The 13,082-nt window shown below is 40.2% G+C and overlaps 1 long non-coding RNA gene across 1 annotated transcript; it reads left to right on the forward strand.

The window, feature by feature from the left end:
* Positions 1-7,161: 7,161 nt before the first annotated feature.
* Positions 7,162-10,942, forward strand: LOC120722491. The gene is made up of 3 exons (XR_005693489.1): positions 7,162-8,368; positions 9,293-9,391; positions 10,621-10,942. It is a non-coding gene; the product is annotated as an uncharacterized LOC120722491 (long non-coding RNA).
* The last annotated feature ends 2,140 nt before the right edge of the window (positions 10,943-13,082 follow it).

Consider the following 13,082-nt stretch of genomic DNA (forward strand, 5'->3'; position numbering starts at 1 on the left):
ACTAACTTAAAAAACAAAGACAAAGAAAAAGTGGTCGGAGCAGTCGTGACGGCAGCCGACCTCACCGGCGCCATCTTTGGACATTTAGGAGGTGCGCTTGCTGCTTACTGCACATGGAGTAGACGGGCGGGATGGCGGGGGATTCTCTGGCTGGATCAGCACCTAATAACCAGGTCGCAAAATAAAAATAAATAAAAAACAAACGTACAAAGTAGGGCTGTCAACGCTAACGCCAACATCACGATTAAAATTTTTAATGCAATTAATCCATCTGGACAAAATCCCTGAACTGTCTCTGTCAACCCATTTTGGGCAGTTTGTCCAAAGTTCGTCCATTTGCTGCTCCAGATCCTAAATTTGAAAAGAATAAGTGAAAGAGAATGAATGGATTAATATTCTTTGATTTAGTGTCATTTGTGGTTCAGCTTCTCTTAGTTGTTTTCTACTCATGTTATATTTACAGATTCTAGTCTTTAGTTTCTCTTACGGTGCAGTGTGTTCAGCGTTTCTCATTTAGTTACTCTTGTCTCCATAATCCGTATTCCGTCTGTCTCCCCATTTTGTTGTCCTCATATCTCCGTCTGCATGTTTGTCATACTTCCTGCTTTATCTCTCACCCTCAACCCTGTTCATTGTGTTCAGTTTTGCTTCCTCTATATGTCTGATTCTGTGTTCCCCAGCCAAGGCTGGACTGGGACAAAAAATCGGCCCGGGCATTTTGACTAGAGACCGGCCCACCAGGATAAAGATTGAAAATGTGACGTCATTCAGGGGTAAAACCGCAAAGGATTCTGGGAACTTGTGGCAAGAGGTACTAGCGCACGCAGGCTTTCAATTGAACTCAGTTACACAGCGATAAAAAGAAAGACAAAAAATGGCAAGAAGCTGTTGTATTATTAACTGCAACAGTCGCTCGCATGACAGCCACGGGAAGCCGATCGTTTTTTTTTATCGGATTACGTCGTTGAAGAGAAATGTTTTAAGCCATGTTTCCGAAGTAAGAGCCGACGGATGGTCTGGATATACCAAATATAAGTCCCAGAACACTCCAGCTCACATGTTAGTCTGCTCCAAGCATTCCCACAAAGGTCAGTGTTTTGTAGTAGTTAATACGTCATTTTTCTTAACATAATTGGTGATATAGGTTACAAGCAAGTCTGGCGCTGAACAGGAATTGTCGCACTATGCTCCTTTGTTTATTGTGCATAAATAGTGAATTGTCCTGACACAATATTGCGTTTCGCTTCTGTTATTATGGTACATTGACAAAAACATATACTTTTATTCACAGGATAAAACAGTTGTTTTGTATCACTAATTGTCCAGTACGATTACAGCATACAATATTATTGTCACTGCTACATTTCTGTGATGAACCAGAAATTATTTCCACTACTAATTAATTACCGTTGAGCTGAAAGGTTATATTAATAAACGGTTAACAAATGTGTATTTATGACGACGATTTGTGAGACTGGTAAACTTACCTCTGTTCGTACGATGGTCTTTCGTTCTACACGGTGCATTTCAAGGTGCATTTCAAGGTCCTGTACCCATCCGTCGGTAAACTGTACCTGGGCTTGTTGCAGTGACCTGAAGTTACTAAACTTCATGAGTGTATGCACTCACTCCAAGAACCGTGTAATTATAAATATGAGCGTGGTGAAAGTTGGGCAGCACGCTAACGTCTTTTGTCCCTCTGTGTGCTCGTAAGGGTCTGACCCTTTCACTGGTTTGATTTTTTCCTCGTATCTTTTCTTTGTCTTTTCGTCGAGTCTGTCTTTGTACGGACCGGCATTGTTCTCCTTTTGTTTTGTACATTCCTTTTTTGTGCGGCAAAGAAAAAACAAGAAGGTATTGGAACCGGAGAATGAACGTTTTGCGTGCTGCAAATGCTTGCATTTGATGCGGTACTTGGATTGTTTTGCCACGAGTCCCCGGCATGCAATGCGCGAACATCACGTGATTGCTAAACAAGGGGGCGGGTGCATTCGGCCTCCTCGGCTGTAATTGGTCCAGCCCAGAGTCGATCATGACCAATTGGCCAATCCAACACCTTTCATTATATATACCCTTCCTAAAAAAAAAAAAAAAAAAAAAATCCATCGGCCCATAAAAACAAAAAATCGCCAGCGGCCCACCGGGCAAATGCCCGGTATGCCCGATGGCCAGCCCAGCTATGTCCCCAGCTGCCTGCACTTCTCTGAGTGTGAGTTTCCCTTTGTCCCTTGTTGGTTTGTCGGTTTATTTATATGCTCTTCAATATATATTGAGTTACAGCAAAATAAAATTTCTGACAATATCAGACAAGAGGGAGTTTATGATGGAATGCTAGATACACAATATCTATCAGAATTTATTGCTGTATCTCAATATGATAATAATAATAGGATCTTCGTATAGATGCTTTTGCAGCTTACTACATGAATATGATGTTAGACAGAGATCGGCTATATAGCTATATATATTATATATATATTTCACATGCCAACAAACCTCACGTTACAAAGCATCTCGCATTGTGTAGCAGTACCCACTGCTTTGGATTAGCCATACGATCAGTCAGGGGACCGACTGGTCACGCGTGTGTTTTTCTCACTGAAGCAAGGTTTGAGTGGTTCAGAAATTTTTTTACATCGAGCTTGAAGCTTGCATCTGTGTCATATCGGCCATCATTAGCCTTAAAAAAAACTTATGAAGGAATGGTGCAGATACGGCAACATTAGCCCAACCCACAACTCTATTTTGCTCACGAAATAATTTCTAATTAAACAATAGAAATTGGCATTCTGGTACGTTTTGGACCATGTGCAGTTTTAGTCCTCTAGAGGGCACAGTTACCCCATGACAGGCCATAACAAATATGTTTTCCTAAATGTGCCACCATCTGATCTTAATCTGTTACATACATGGTGGCAAAATTACAGAAACCTGTGTTTCTGGCTGACTTTTTACTAAAGGTATTTCAAAGACGTAAACAAGAAGAAAATTTGTAGGAAAGAACCTTAAAAGAATTTTTTTTTGGCATGTAAAATACTTTTTTTTAAAGTTCTGGTTTTCAAGAAGTGCTGTCTGACTAACAACCTGACTAAAGGTCAGGGCCTAAATGACAGCTGAACCTGCTAAATCACTTACACTTTCACTTACTTGCTTCCGTTAATTGCATCTCTCTCTTTTTTCCGTTTATCTCTTTGGTTCAGATTCTTTGTCTTTCCTATAGAATAGCGACATTCTTAAAAACTGTATCGATATTCTTATAATTTTCCCACTGTGCACCTCATGTAGTGGTGGGAGAAAACCACACTACACTGTAAATCTCAAAGAGGAAGGAGGTGGGCTTAACTGGTGTAAGAAATAGTCTGAACCTCATGTGACTTAACGATACGATGGGACAAACCACTCTGCTTTGCCTGCTCTGTAAGTATAGACAATTTTTTTTTGCCTATATTATAAAATAATTAATTATTAAACATTGTCTACATTATAAAAATTACGTTACTAATGTCAAAGTTGTACAAAATGGACAGTAAGCTTTTACTTATTTGCCAGACAAATTGAACCATAAAAATGTGAGCTTGTAGATCAGCATGAGGGAAACAAATGTGATGGTCAAACTTGAAAGTTAATACATGTTTAGCATTTTAATTGTTAATTAAATGTTAAAACTAAAGTCCAAATCGAATGAACCAAATCTGAGCAAGGTTTGCTCAGCAAAAGTTTCAAAAGTGTATGTCATCAAATCAAGGTCAAATGTGCAAAGAAAATAAGTGGTTTAAACGCTGGTGTATTCTATAAATTTTGTAGATACAGATGAATACATTCTTTTGTGTGTGTGTGTGTGTTTTTTTTACTGTTGTTATGTCTTTTTCACAAATTGAATGAAAGGCATAAACTTTAAGAAAGAAGAAAAGAGCTCTCAGGATAAAAACAAAGTGGAAATGTCCAGAAGAGGTCAGCTATAAAACAAAACACTAAAAATTCACTGGTTACAACTTTTTTTTGAATGTGATGATTTGAAGAAGAAATGTAACTGTGAGGATGTCCAAACTGCACAGAGATGACTTCATGGATTTGAACAGGACACACAGACAACTTCCTCTGTGTTAAAAAGAGAAAGAAGGAAAAGAGACAGATACAAATGCAAGAGGCAGGCCATGAAATGTCAAAACAATGAAATTAAATTAGAGTCGAGTGTGCAAATAAAATATGAAGTGGTTTAAAAGCTGCTATTAATTACAGCATTTGAGGTGTATTTCTGTCTTTAACCTGTTCCAAAATCCTACATGTTGTATGTTACAAGACAAAACTAGATAGAAAGGAGATGGATGCAGTTTTGTTTTGTTTAATATCCAGCTGAATGAAAAGAAAACAAAGGAATTGCATGTTGAAGTGTTTCAAGATTGTCTCCTATCTGTCTGTGAAGTTTCTCAGTCATCCAGGTCATCATAGTTAACGAGCTTGGAGAGAAAAGCGTCTGGACTTCTTTAAGTTGCTTTAAGACGTTTCGCCTCTCATCCGAGAAGCTCCTATAGAGCTTGAATCTTTGACTCTCTACTAGGGTACCGGTATCCGGTGCCATGATAGCACCGGTTCTGACATAAACGGTAGTAACCAGACCGAAAAGCAGCACACATTTCGGTGCTTTTTTTTTCCTGAGCTGTGATACACTTCTAGCCAATCATTTTACGTTTCCGAGGATAGTAGGCGGGTCCAGGTACGTACGTTCTTTTAGAGCAGAGCTACAGATTAAAAATGCCCAAGGCAAAGCGGTCAAAAGTCTGGCTGTACTTCACAGCAAAATATGCAAACTCAGCAGCCTGCAACAAGTGCTTTAAGCTGATACTGTGATACTGTGCAAAGGAGGTAACACCTCAAATCCGATGAAACACCTGGCGACGCATAGCGTTTTTTTTAAAAAGCCGAAAAATACGCCGTATTTGATAGCTTGCTGCGAGACCTCACACCGAGCACATCTACTGCGGGTGGGTTGCCTGTTATCGGATCCGGAGTTTGCAACAGTTTCCCCCAAAAACCCAAAGAGGAGAGTCCTGGCCCCTAGCCCTGCCAGTGTAGCAGAAATGATGATGCAGCAGCAGCCGTTCTTCTCTGCGTGAGTAGCTTAATGTTGTTCGTGTGTAATTTATGTTGAGTAGGCTAACCACGTTATTACATTAATGCAGGTAAGGTGAACTAGCAAACATCATCATAGCTACATGCGGCTGTCTTCTTGTTTGATGGCAGATGCTCCCTTCACCCTGGCCAAAAAGGCTAAAATGACCAAAGAAAAAGTGGAAAACAGTTAAACATGAGAGGTTTAGGACAAAGTTTGTGTTTTTTTCCATTGTTTAAGCACTGCTTCCAGCCAAGAGTGATGCCATATATGCCCTATAGCTTCAGAAAAGGCTAACATTGTTATCCTTTTACAAAAAAAACAGCTGAACATGAGAGGTTTTTGGACCAATTTTGTTTTCTCCATTCTTTAAGCACCGGTTTGAGCACCGTTTAACCACCGGCACCGTTTCAAAAGTACCGGTTTGGCACCGGTATCGGATAAAACCTAAACGATACCCATCCCTACTCTCTACCTTTTGATCCTAGAACTGAAGAAGCTTCTCGGATGAGAGGTGGAAACGTCTTTTTCTGCAATTATTTCCTGCATATAAATGGCCTTTGATGAGCTCCACTGTATCCTTAATGACCAGTTTAGACACCTCAATATATAGCATGGTTTGATAACCAAGTGTAGCCGTAGTGAAATAAAGGCACAGATGAGACTTAATCATTTTTTAATGGAAAATGAAATGTCTGAAATAAAATAGAAAGCACTCATTTCAGAAAGGAGAAATAAAGGTTATTAGACATCCAAGGGGGAAATAGCTATTGTCATTGTAATTTATGAATGCATCTTGTTAACTGAGCTACCTAGCAAATCCCACAAAAACTCATTGGTTCTACCAGCTTCTCCAAATATGCAAATTGTGGTCCAGTTTAAAGAAAGTTCTACACAAGGTGTTATCCTGTTTTTAAAATATGGTATCTGATCTTAACCAGAGTTAAAACTAACAGACTCATTTCTCTGCAGTGCAGACATCTTTGCTCATCAGCAGATCAACACAAGGTAAGTAAACCTCTTGGAAAAAACAGAAAATTTTCAGTGTATGTGAGTGTTTCTATGTTTTTCTGCTACATTATTAAGGAAATATTCACATTTAATACAAGGACTTGCACGTCCTGCACATGATGCAATAACAGTGAGTGCAATAAATTCTCCCACAGCTCGTCTGACTGTGAGTCACAGCAGCTCTCAGTTGTTTGAGAACGAGTTTGTGTCTCTGAACTGTGAGGAGGACGACAGCTCTGCTGGATGGACTCTGAGGAGAAACACAAGTCAAGACATCAGTAGTGAGTGTGGACCTGGGTGGGGAAAACCAGCTGGTTCTTCCTGTAACATCAGCTACACTGACACAGTTGACAGTGGAGTTTACTGGTGTGAGTCCAGAGAGGGTCCCATCAGTAACATGGTTAACCTGACAGTCACTGGTAAGCTGAGTGTGTGGAGTTAGTGTTGATGAAGCTGTGTGTAAATGGATGAAATGCTGTAGTTTGTCTCTGTGTTGAGGTGGATCAGTGATCCTGCAGAGTCCTGTCCTCCCTGTGATGGAGGGAGATGACGTCACTCTGCTCTGTAAAACAAAGACCACTCCCTCCAACCTCCCAGCTGCTTTCTATAAAGATGGCTCCCTCATCAGGAAGCAGCCTACAGGTCACATGACCCTCCAGCATGTTTCCAGGTCTGATGAAGGCCTCTACAAGTGTGACATCAGCGGTCATGGAGAGTCTCCATCCAGCTGGATCACTGTCACAGGTGACACACTCACCTGTCTGTGTTTCTGCAGGTTTCAACATTCACAATGTGACGACAACTTAATGACTGTGTTTGCTTTATTTTAGGGGAAGACACCACCACACCTCCACCTACATCCACACCTCCACCTACATCCACACCTCCACCTCGTTCTACTTCTCTTCCTCCATCACTTGCTCCTCCAGTTCTCTTTGTGTTGTCATTTGTTGGATCAGTCTGTGTTGTGACTTTACTGGTGGTACTGGTTCTGCTGGTGAGACGACTAGTTAACAGGAAACTTAAAGGTGAGGAGATTTCAGGGTTTCTCTCTTTTCAGCTTCAAATTTTAGTCTTACTTCATTCACAGAGTAAGCATATATAGCAGCTGGATAGCGTATTCAGCTTTGGAACTTCAGGTCAGGGGTTTGACTCCCCCCCCAGGATGTCTAGATCCAGTAAGGGTCCCCAGGCTAATCAAGCCTAGCCTACCTTGAACATAAGCAAGCAAGAGCAATAACTGGTGTCATATACTGCCCTTTACTTTCAGTGACAAACAACAATGGAGCCGAAATCAAGCCAATATCAGTCACCATCTAATGCGGGATTTCCCAAGGTGCCCTGTCCACACTGCTGTTATAACTTTGTGTGATTATCAACAAGACTGGCTACAGATCCCGACTAAGGAAAGGAGCAAATCTGAACTACCTCTTCTATATGAATGGCATCAAGCCGTATGCCAAGAGTGATTGATAAAACCTCCAGTTCAGTGGAAGGCTCTAACCTATACTGCCCAAATGAAACATCTTTTGCCTGGCTTTGTATTTGACATCAGTAGTGGCTCATCCTGCAGCATTATTTGTCCTTGAGATGCTTTCAAAGAGTTGAGACATACTTCAAGATGACAAACTGATTTCAGGTCACAGACAGGAAGGCAGAGACAAGGAGACAGGGCCTGCTATTACAAGACAAAGATCAACACAGCACTAGCGTAACATCACAAAGTGTTCTGGTTATTGTAGGGACCACAGACCTGTTTTGATGATTGTGGGCCATAGATTGCAGAAGCTGCATGCTTCCACTACCCATATGGCCTACTTTTAATCCTTTGGGGGGCGGGGGTTCAGCTCTGTGTTCAGTTTCAAAACAAGACATTTCTGTATGAAAAAAACTGTCTGGTTCTTGTATCCTGTCTTATTTGTACCTGGGATAAGGTGCCTGCATCATCTGCACAGTTACGTCCTCCCTAAAGCAGCTGTTTCACTGCTAGTCGCTGATTTAAGAAATTTATTTTTTCATTATGTCCATTTGAATTTGAATACTGGAGACAAAAGAAGGGGATCAAATAATTTTGCATCATAATCAAAATATTAACAGCAGTACTTAAATGACTGTCTGCAGTGATGTCCTCTGTGTTTTATTGTGCAGAGACTGAATCAGCTGCAGGCTACTCAGCAGTGAAAACAGAAGAGCTCAGTTATGGATGAATCATCATCAAAGAGAAGAAAAGAAAATCAAAGAAAAGAGGTACAGCTGCGCTTCTTTGTCTTCATCATGGATAAAAAATGAGAAAGAGAATCCAGCAGGTGTTGAGATTACTGTCTGCATGAATGTGACACTGTTTACTAATTACTGTTGAGCAAAGCATCTTTATTTAAACAGGGCTGAAGTCAGTGTGAGATCATCACAGTTTTTTCACAGGACGCAGACACGTTTCTTTCATCAGATTCATAAAGCTGTGTGCATGCATGCCTCGGCTTTAATTACATTTCCACTCTCATCTGTAGAAGTGAAAGCTCCCGCAATACTTGAAGCAGAGACACCAAGTTAATTGTCCGTTTAGGCTTGTAAGGCCATCGCCTTCAGACTTTTTCATCTTTTCTGTGCATCATGGAAGATGCATGATGTGAAGTTATGGCAGAAGTCTTGACTAATATCTTTAATCATGTGTGGGTGTAGTCATTGCAATATTCTTTTTTTTTTCTTTGCATAGAGAATCACTATTTGCACCAAATGTTATAAGACATGTAACTATCAAAGAAGTGCAAAGAAGTGCAGCTCAGTTAAAAATATTGCAGTTAGTGTGACGTACATGCATCCTATGATTTTAGCATGTTTTCATGAAAACAGTGCTTTGATCAGTTGTTTGGTTTAATAATAACCTTCAGTTCCAGTTCTGTTTTCTTCTTTCATGACAGTAAAGAAAAGGGTCAAATACTATATAAATACATAATAAACCTATAAATGCCAGCAGTTTCAGTTTAACATTTTTGTTTGATGTTTGCTGCTGGAGCACTAAACAGATGTGTGTCTGTCTTATTCCTGTTCATACAACATAAAAAAAGAAGTGTAAATAATCTAAATAGTTTTTTGTCATATTGAATGTAATGGTAAGTGCCAGTATGAATGTAGAACTGCACTGATGTCTTCTTTGTGTGTTTTATTGTGCAGAGTGTGATCCAGCTGGAGTCTACTCATCAGTGCGAACTGGAGACGTCAGTTATGGACAAATCACCATCAGAGACAAGGAAAACAGATCAAAGACCAGAGGTACAGCTGCTCTTCTTTGTCTCCATCATGGTTCAGAACAAGTGTTTTTGTCCTTCATAAGGACGATATTTGTTGTAAATATTGAGACGCTATTTGATTATCTGTTTATCTATCATCTATCTATCTATCATTCATTACCTTTATGCTAACCATCATTTCAAAGAATTTGAAGTGTGCACTTTGTTTGGAAAACTAAAAAAATACTGTGTTAGTGCAGTTTTGCAGTTTTTTAAAAACTCAGTTTGCTTTAAAATCATTGTAACTCTCTGAGGATTTTTAGATGTGTTTGCACTTTTTTGTCTCCATAGAAATGCAGGGCTTAGTCTACCTTAGCTTACTAAAGACAGTACTATACCATGTAGGGTATATTTTGTCACAAAGTGCTGGTGTTTGGGTTTGGAGTGATAGGATCAACTTTTCTAGCTTCAGTAAGAAGGCAAGCCACAGCATTCAGAATTTAATACAATTGCACATAGCTCAACATCAGACATGACCAAAAAATGGTCAGAAATACCAGCATTGTCAGAAATACCAGCATTGTCGATGTTCATATTACAAATACCCAGAGAAAATGAGAGGACCAAATCCAAAGTATGTCCTTTTAAAAATTGTTAGGCGAAATTATAATGATGTAAATGTTTCCAGTCTCCTGGTCACATTGGTGTACAAGACAGCCCATTGACTTCAAATATATGAACACTTCAGAAAAGGAAAAACATTCCCACTATGAAGATGTCATAGTGAGTGATCCAAACAACACAGCAATGTATTAATGATTAACTGCGTTTGAGATTTTGAGATTTCCCTTATTCTTGTGTCACACTGTACTAAGCAATTTGTGGACTCAAATAGAGAACTCAGGACTACAAGGTGAAACAAAAAAGCTTTTATTGTTGGCTATTCAACAAGTTCAAAGCAAACCACAGAAAAAGACTTCTAGGGGAAACTCAGAACAAGGAGCAGACAGCTGTGAAAGTAGAACCGACGACTCAACATGAAAGCAGTGGGAGACAGACAATAAATACACAGCAGGTGATTGAACTGGTAGAAAACACAGAAGGAACAAATTAATGTGACAGAGGACGTTAAATTAAACATGATGTACATGAGTCAAGAGCCCTAACAAAATAAAACAGGAAACAGAACAGTGGGACAGAAAATAAAAATAAAACTCAGAGCAGAACAAGATGAGACAGTAGATCAATATATTATGTATGTTTTTTTTTCAGAGTGGTCGCCTAATCCTTGCTGAAGTCCAACCGCTGGAATCCAGCTGCTGTTCCACGTGACCTGAGGACATTCATTACAAATTAGATCTGTATATATTGTCTTTAATCTTTTCATTAAATTCAAGGCCACATACTGATGGACCAAAAACCCAAAGAGAAATTAATGTTTTTGGTAAAATAAAAGCTAAACTTCTTTAACGACTTTAAAGAAAAAAAAAATACATGTATATTTTCATCACCCTGTCTTTCAGCATCTCAGTATGGCCATAACAGCAAAATGTATCTGTATAATACATGTTATATGAACAATAAATAACAATACTATCTAGTATATATCTAATATATACATGTAAAGTAATATATTTAACATACTTAGTTACTTGTAGAACCCTGCTGTTGTCTCCACTGCAGTGATCTGTACTCTCTGCAGGACTTTGGTTGGACTTGTTCTTCTCGTGTTGTTCTGTGGGTTTCATGAAGATGTCTGATGGAAAATGTGAACTGTTGTTGCTAACACATGCACATGTCTTCAGTGCAGCTCAACACAAGCTTAAGAACAAAGTGTGGATGTGGTTAATGAGTTTTGATTTAAGGAAATGAATTATGTGAGACTTTAGATGCTGTTTAAACTAAAAACTTCTCCATCAGTAGATAAGCGTGTGCATGTGCATCTTAGTTACAGTGTTGTTGATATCTGTGGTTGTCCTTGCACAGGACAGTGAGGACATATGTGCTGTCTATACTCATTCAGTCTGATATGATCTCAGTTTCCATTCAGTCAAAATCGGGGTCAGATTATGCTGCAAAAACAAATGCTCAGAGAAAGACTGATATACTAAGAGATATACTCAAGTAGAGTTACCAGAACCACCAGGATCTTTCCAGCCACTTTAATTATATGCATAATTAGTCAGTTCACAGCCAACTATAGGTGCATTCCAGCAGCATCCACAGACAGCAAAAAGCACTAACCACAGTTTAAAGCACAGTCTGGTGCTGCCATCTAGTGACACTGAAGAGCTCTAACGACTGATTTTAGGATCATTCTGGGTCACTTTAACTGCTGCACGTATTTTTGATTTCTTCTATCTATGTTTACAAAATGTATAGCGCACAGGGAACACAGAAAGACACATCTATACTACAATCATTATAGTATATTGTTGTGGACATTATAGTGTGACTGATCATTTTAATCTGACATTTCATTCTTTGCTCAACTGCACTGTGAAAAGCACAGATGTTTACAGTATTTGTATAAGTTATATACATGCTGCCACTCACAGTGTCTGTGTAATGTTAATGCAAAGTTTCATCAAGCTCAGCCCACTCACCTTAGGGAGCACACAGTCACACATGCATGTCTATGCTGCAGTTAACACAGTATGATACACACAGCAGTCATGCAGTAATGCAGAGTCTTTGTCATTCTCCCAACTCCTTCAGTTCATCATCTCTCACTCACTGCCATCTACATATAGACCTGATCAGGTACCCTGCTGGGGTAATAGGCTGGCCAAAGGAGGAGATATAAGCCACTGACATAAAGACAAGAAAGCTCCTTACCATGCATGGAGGGTTTCACCCCAAGTCCAGCACCCTGAGGCTGTACGCTAAGCGGAAGGAAGGGGGCCGGGGACTGGTGAGTGTCAGCACCACAGTCCAGGATGAGACAACGAACATCCAAGAATACATTGGGAAGATGGCCCCAACTGACCGAGTGCTCAGTGAATACCTCAGGCAGCAGAAACCCAAGAAAGAGGAGGGAGACGAGGAACCATCATGGAAGGACAGGCCCCTGCACAGTATGTACCACCGGCAGATAGAGGAGGTGGCTGATATCCAGAAATCCTACCAGTGGCTGGACAAAGCTGGACTGAAAGACAGCACAGAGGCACTAATCATGGCAGCACAAGAACAAGCTCTGAGTACAAGATCCATAGAGGCTGGGGTCTATCACACCAGGCAAGACCCCAGGTGCAGGCTGTGTAAAGATGCCCCAGAGACAATCCAGCACATAACAGCAGGGTGCAAGATGCTAGCAGGCAAGGCATACATGGAACGCCATAACCAAGTGGCCGGCATAGTGTACAGGAACATCTGTGCCGAGTATAACCTGGAAGTTCCGAGGTCAAAATGGGAGACGCCCCCGAGGGTGGTGGAGAATGACCGAGCTAAGATCCTGTGGGACTTCCAGATACAGACGGACAAAATGGTGGTGGCTAACCAACCGGACATAGTGGTGGTAGACAAACAGAAGAAGACGGCCGTAGTGATCGATGTAGCGGTTCCGAATGACAGCAATATCAGGAAGAAGGAACACGAGAAGCATATGATCTGTTTCTTAATGTATTTTCTTTAAAATACGGTGTGTTTTTAATATCTTAATTATATTAATCCATAATTATGTGATATGGATATTAAATACTTTTAGTGGAACATAAGCCCTCCAGAAAGGCAGG

Source organism: Simochromis diagramma, unplaced genomic scaffold, assembly GCF_900408965.1.
Source record: "Simochromis diagramma unplaced genomic scaffold, fSimDia1.1 OVJJ01000640.1, whole genome shotgun sequence".
NCBI lineage: Eukaryota > Metazoa > Chordata > Actinopteri > Cichliformes > Cichlidae > Simochromis > Simochromis diagramma.